We start from the raw sequence: 7,629 nt of genomic DNA, 5'->3' as shown, positions 1-7,629 counted from the left end.
CTCAATTTGTGCGTGTGTGCGCATGTGTATGTGTGTTTGAATAAATGATGGTGCCGTATTAATGTAAATTTCGGTTAAAATGTGCTTCATGAAACAAAGTCCAATCATTTGTAGTAGTTCACAGCGCAGCGGTGCCACCTCCAATATGGCGGACACACAGCTCGTCACAGCCGCGGACGACACAGTCAACGAGGCTTCTACGTATTCATTGCTATGATTCTGCAGGCTCCAGAAGGCGCCAAACAAATGTATGTAAATAAATAAACAAAACTGACAACTTTTTTTCTGACAACTGATGACTAACAAGTAAAACTGACAACTTTTTTTCTGACAACTGATGACTGACAAGTAAAACTGACAACTTTTTTTCTGACAACTGATGACTGACAAGTAAAACTGAGGATGTCCTAAAATGTACACCGTACACCAGTTCTTTGACTACCTTTCTAAGTGTTGCTGGAACTTTTGTAAAGATGACCGCATTTTCTAACAGCCCTGGCCATCATCTCCTCAGTGAGTTTTTTTCATTAACAAACCCACCCATGAAGTTGTGACCTATCACACAATACTTAGCATATTTCTTACAAGAAGTAGTTCTGTCAGGGAGTTGTGCACAAGGTCAGCAAGGTGTACAAGAAGAAAAATACTCTATTTCCATAAAGTGACCACGTCAGTGAGACAATTTGTGACTTCTCATGAACTATAAACCAGGCTTTAGGTTTCCAGTTCTCTAAGTCATACAAGCTAACTTAGCAAGATAGCACTGTAGGTAAAAAGCATAACCGATGTTGTGTCTTGGTGATTAAGTCTTTAGTCTTCAAAACTAACAACATCTGATGATAGGGGCCACTTGAATGCAGAAAGATGGGGCTCTGAAGCAAAATGTGATATTAAGTATTTTGTAAACTTACAATAGTTGCAGTGTCTGTTGTGTTCTGTGCTTTAAAATGCTTTGAATTGTTTTCACTCCTGCTACTTATGTCAGTATGTCACTTAGCTGCGACTCACTGGTAAACGGTATCCATGAGAGCAGTGTGAGATAGAGAACTCACAAGTTCAAGTCCAAAACACCTCCTGAGGAGAAAAGCTATTTATTTATCGAACCCAGAACTTTCTTGCTGTGGGGCATCGGTGCTAACCACTGAGCCATCGTGCTGCCATTTAAAAGACATATTGACATTTACACCTCTTCACTTTCTAAATATAAGTGCATTGCAAATACTTTCCRAATTAGGATGAAGAACTGAACCATCCCAGTCATTTTCATCCTGATTCTCCTTTCGATGCACCACCTGGAGAAGAATCTAGACATAAAACCAAGACAGTGATATAAATGCAGCCTCACAGGTCTCCGCCCTGTCTGTTAGCAACATGGACAGTGAGATGTAGGCATCAGTTCAACCAATGACTCACACATCAACTGTCAGGTTTTTTTAAAAGCTAAAAGACATTAATCTCATGTTTACAAAGTAGGCATTTATAGGGAGGATTAAAAAGTTTTAAATTAATGTATGTGTCAACATTGGCATCCTTACAACTTTTCAGTTCAGTTTTCCATAACTGTATTTGTACTCGAATGAATGAATAAAATGCACGTGTGTTTGCGTGCCAGCTTGAGGTCACAGGTCTTTGTGAGTGAGGTGGAAATTTGGCGGAAAATCCCTGCCTGGCTCAGGAAGTGGGACAGTTCTGCTAGTGTTCCTGGTGGACAGCTGGCAGGGTTGTGCCACAGTCCCTCTCCTCCCTCCTGTCACCTTTGTCTCCATCTGCTTGTTGGCCGACTGCGTGCAGGAAATCTCCCGGACCGCTCCGGGTGGGACTGAATTACGACTTTGACAGAACGTCCCTTTTCCTGTTTACTAGCAGTCCGGCGGGGAGGCTTACAGCAAACACTTCACTTCTTTAGCCCTTCACGACTYGTGCTTTGGCCTTTTCCAGAGACATCCTGTTTTATCCCTGGGCAGAACACGTTAACAAGAGACTAATGCCAAAAAGCATCTCTGTGGACAAAGAAAAATAAGGGTGATTAATACAGAGGTTCTTTGTAAAACAGAAGATGCATTTAACTGACTGACTTACAGACTTAAATAAAAATATTCAACCTAACAGTTACAAGACATGAAAAAAAAAAGATTTTAGATTGCATACTTTTCTGGTTTTATATGTGGCCATTTTGACCAACTCCTCCCCCTCCTCTATTCTAACCCCAAGAAACCCAAGTCACCCAGGATAAAAAAAATAATTGATGGTTTAGTGTCCAGTTCTGACTGGAATGAAGTCTGTATGAATGAACCACAGCTCCTGGGAAGCATTTGTCCTTACAGTTTATTCAGAAGAAGGGCAGTTTTGCCGCAGCACCCCCCCCCCCAATATTTAAAATCATCTCAGCATCCCAGCCACTGCTATTCAACATGCCTGATGTGACTCTGTCATGATGAACTTTGACTCAGAATCATGGAATTTTATTTTTATATTTAGCCCAAGTGTTGTCAACCTTAAATGCATTTATTCAAAATCATGGCTGAAAAAAAAGGAAAACAAATACCACCCCCACCCCCAAAAATAAAGTATTTCCACTACCCCTCCTCTGTACATCTCCATCTATCTCTTCTATCTTCATATTTGTCACCTCCAATTCTGCCTCCTGCCCAATTCTGCCTCCTTTTGCTAGTGCCATCATGTTTATACGTCATAGCACAGGGGTGTCAAACTCAAATTATGGTGGTCCTCAAAGGGTCAGTATAAACTTCAACGATTTGTGTTTAACTTCAGCTAAACATGAAATGTCACGTTCCTTATCTCCTTGATATACAGCCAAGCACTGCTAACAAACGATAACTGAGCTCTACGTGGTTTCTTGCTTTGAAACAGTGTTTTAACACAGCCTYGTACAAACACTGAAAAGTACTACGTGTAAGACTGACTAAATGTAAAATAAATAAATAACACAGAAATACTATTGAAAATAAAAGTAAGTTGTCAGTTGTGCTGAGTAGCTGCTGCCTCTCACTTTCCAAGAGGGAGTTCCCACTGGAGGTGCATTTCAGTTTAAATTTACGACGTGTAAGTGGGGAAATTTCACTTTTTCATAAAACTGGGCTACTGCAACAAAAGTAGCCAGCTAAAATGCAATAAAATGGACATTTTACACAACAAAATTTTCCGTCTGACAGCTATCAACTATCCCCTATTTTTGAATCCTTCACCCAATGGTGGGATGTTGTCATTTTGTTGGTAAAATAATCAACATGTATTATGGGAGATGTAGTTTACGGTGAATGCTGGCTTTAAAGTAGCATACTCTTATTTTAAGACAATAGTAAACCTTTCAAGCTCTCGCAAGCCACATGAAATGCCATGACGAGCCACATTTAGTCTGTGGGCCTTGTGTTTGGCATGTGTCACAGCAGGTCACTATCATTTTGTAAACTTTCCGTTTCATTCTCTTTCTCTTACACATTTTACCATTTTTTTAATTTTATTTTATGACTTTTACTTTAGTATTTTACTTGTGAAAATTTGTTTTTACCAGAGTCATTTTCTATTGAGGCATTTTTACTTTTACTCAGTTATTTATTTCATGTACTTTATATAACTCTGGCAATTTGCAAAACTGTGTTTGCAACAAAAAGGTTGCAGGTTTATATCTTGGCAGGGTTCACTTGTTCTCCCTGTTTATATAGGCTACCCAGGTTAGCTGGTTGCTATAAACCAGTGGTGTCCAAAGTCAATCCTCAAAGGGATCCATGATTAGTTGTAACATTACACTTTACTTAATAAACATAAATTTTAACTGTAAAATAAAGACTGTAAAATACTGTAGGCTGTTTAGTTTTTATCATTTTTAACTAAAAGTTTAAAATACATTACACGGACAGGGCCTTTTTATTTACAAGCAAAGCATTCTGGGTAAATGATGATGTGGATAGGTCCTAGGTGCTAGGCTGCTAGCGAGCTATATCCACCCTGAAGGTTAATCTTGGACAATATCTGATGATCGGCTCCTTTAAATGAAACCAGAGAGCGTTGACAGAGAGGAGAAGGTAGAAATGACTCAGCCTGTAACTGAAAATATGGATGGAGGACAACAGAGCTGCTTCATGGAAGAAGAACCTCAGYTTAGCCTGTTAGCTTTAGCGTTAGCCCCGACAGTATCACCATATATTTATTTATTTTTTAATGTTATTTTACCAGGCAAGTCCCACTGAGATTTCAGATCTCTTTTTCAAGGGCGGCCTGGGCTTGAAGGCAACCTATTGCACAGGTTTTGGATTGTTGTATTAGCTCAGCGCTACATATTCTCCTCTCGTCACAGAGGTCCTCCACCCACAAGACAGAGAGGGGAATGCAAAAATGACTAGAACTGAAAATATGGATGGAGGACCTCAGTTTAGCTTGTTTGTCGCACTAGCGCCAAGCTAATACATATAAGGCGCTAGCCCGAAGACTATCCGGCTAAGCTGAGATTCTTCTTCCATGAAGCAGCTCTGTTGTCCTCCATCCATATTTTCAGTTACAGGCTGAGTCATTTCTACCTTCTCCTCTGTCAACGCTCTCTGGTTTCATTTAAACGAGTCGATCATCAGATATTGTCCAAGATTAACCTTCAGGGTGGATATCTCATTCACACCAAGGACCTATTCACGTCGTAATTTACCCAGAATGCTTTGCGTGTAAATAAAATGGCTCCGTCCATGTTAAAATATATTTTTAAAAATTTACAAAACTAAACAGCCTACAGTATTTTTACAGTCTTTATTTTACAGTTAAAATATACGTTTATCAAATAAAGTCGAATGTCAAGAACTGGTGTCCTGCATGTTTTAGGAACTGCCCTGGTTCTACACAGCTGAACCTAATGAGTGCTTAATTAGTAGGCCTCTGCAAACCTTGATAACATACTGAGGAAGCCTACTAATTAAGCACTCATTAGGTCCAGCTGTGTTGAACCAGGGCAGCATCTAAAACATGCAGGGCACCGGCCCTTGACGACTGACTTTGGACACCACTGCTATAAACTGACCTCGGGTAATACTGCATGTGTGTGTGTGCACCATTTAATATATTTGAGCCTGTGTTACTTGGAAATGGTGACTTGTTCAGGGTTTACTGTCCTCTCACTTTCATGACATTGACTGGGTTAATCAGATGCAAAAAAAATGATTGCATGTTCAGAATCATCGGATGACAAGGCTGCAAAGTTATTATTTTTTTATTTTTTTTTATTTTAGCTAGGGCTGAACCAGATTCAAGCAAGTTCCTGTGAGGCTAGAATCCAAACCTCTCACCACCACACCGCACTCTGCAAGGCTGCACTTAGCTCCGTGTGTATATTTCTGTCTGAATGAGTGCTGCACAGCATGCACAGTGGAGTTTTCTGAATTGAACTTGTGTGAACTTTCAAATGCACCGTGCAAATTCTATAAGTTGCATTCATATGAATATGTGACACAATGCATGTGTGTGAGTATTCGTTTCTCCATCAGTGAGGCACCAGAAGGAAACAATGGATGTTCCCCGAAGGAGGTAAAGCGTGTTTCTTCTCCCCCTCTCCCTCCCTCCTCTGCCTCTAACATATGACTTTCATTGGACTGGAACGCTCAGGCAAACCCTCTCGTCTCTTTCATAAAGAATGTAGCAAAACTTGGACGCCTCCCACAGCATTTATGCCGCCACACACTTAGCCGGGGGAGCCGACTCCCCGCTGTGCTCCCCTGTTTTCCTCCTGCTGATGTTAAAGAACTGATGACTAAACAGCAGGAAGCCTTCATATTGTATTAACTACCTGTAGCTGCCGTTGTTTTCACAATTTTGCTGACTTTTATTTGGTGTAAAAGCAACTTTATGGGCTTGTGCGAGGCTGAGCATGAAAGCAGCAACAATGAAATAAGGCATAAGTCTATTTGCTCAGGGGGTGTTGGCAATTCTGTTAAAAAATAATAATAAAATGTGAAAGCCAGTATTAAATGTGAAGTAAGCAGTGCTTGTGAATATGTTGAAAGTGTTCCAAAATCATAGAGGAAACATACAAAACGTGCTTCACATGTCAAGGTAGAATATTTTCTGCAGGTGTGAAGTTCGTCATTTTGATTTCAAATTTACATGGAAAAACATGCACCTCTCATTTAACTTTGCACATTTTCATAATATTTTTTGACCCACCTGATGACCCAAATCCATGCTGTGCTTGGATCATAAATTAGAAGTTATGTCAAAGCCACCTTCACTTCTAAAATGAAATTGGTAAAGACTGTAGATTTAAAATGAAGTCTCCTTAAGAGTGAATGAGCTCATGACTGGGCAGAGTTGCCTGTGTTGGTGAAAAAAGGTGAAGACTGGTCAGACAGCATGCATTAAGTAGCTGTTGGCCTGGTGAGGAAAAGCCCTTGGCAGCCAGGCTGTCTGGGGTTGAAGTTTCATTATCATCTGCTATCAAGTGTCTTCCATTGAGCCCCGATGAATCTCAGGATTACGGGGGAAACAGTGCATTGTTGTCTGAAGGCGTCAGTGCTTCTGATCCATGTCTCTCCAGCCGACTACCCCTGCTCCCCTATGCCTGCCCTGGACATAAACCCAGGCGGTGCCCCCTCTCACTCACTCCTCTCTTACTACAATTCTTTGTTTCTCTGCCACTCTCTATATCCACTTGCCCACTGCTGGACCTACTTTTTTCACTCAAATGATATCACCCACATCCAAGAATGACCAAACCTCCCGTGATGGATAGTAAGCTGCAGCGCCACATTGGCCCACCCTCAAGTAACCTTTGCCTCAGTGGCCAGTCTTTAATTAAAGGAGGAAAGCAGCAGAMTTGTTCAGCTAAAATGAAAACTAGATTAAATTGGTGCGCTCCCATTATACATACAGGGGGTAAAATAAGAATTGAACACGTCACCATTTTTCTCAGTAAATATATTACTAGAGGTGCTAATGACATGAAATTTTCCCCAGTTGTCGGTAACAACCCAAGTGATCCATACATACAAAGAAATCAAACCATAAATGTCCAGAAATGAAGTTATTTGTTTTAAATAAACTGAACTGAATTGAATTGAATTGAATCAAGACAGAAACAGAATGTCACTGAGGTATGTTTACATGTTTATACTGATGATACAATATAAAGTTAACATTGTTGCTCTGGTCTTTGATAGTCTGCAGTCTGGATTTGACATTGATTACTTGCATTTGTCCCAGCTCAAACTAGAATTAAATGCTGACAAAACCAGGAAGCTGTCTGTGTAAAAACAGAATTTTTGGAGCCCCACAACATATTGTTTTAAATTTTTTCTTTAGAAAATGGGTTTAATTAAAAAAAAATTGGAATTATTTTTATTTAAAATGCTAAAAACAAGATAGGTGCTATTTTCGGACTGTTAGTGGCTTATAAAAATGAAGCTAAAATGCTACAAAAGGAAATATTAGACTTTTTTTACAGTTTACGGAGGAGTGATTTAATCTTCTGTTTGTATAATAAAATCATCAATGGGTCTACATTAAATTGATTTTGAGTGTTTCAATTTAGGTCCTTGAAGGTGAGATTTAAATGATGCCATAAGGATATCAGCTCTCTTCCTGTTCCCCTGATAAGCTGGTGTGTGTGTGTGTGTGTGTGTGTGTGTGTGTGTG

The sequence above is a fragment of the Austrofundulus limnaeus genome, unplaced genomic scaffold, assembly GCF_001266775.1.
Source record: "Austrofundulus limnaeus strain Quisiro unplaced genomic scaffold, Austrofundulus_limnaeus-1.0 Scaffold203, whole genome shotgun sequence".
NCBI lineage: Eukaryota > Metazoa > Chordata > Actinopteri > Cyprinodontiformes > Rivulidae > Austrofundulus > Austrofundulus limnaeus.
Note: the sequence above shows the minus strand (reverse complement) of the source record.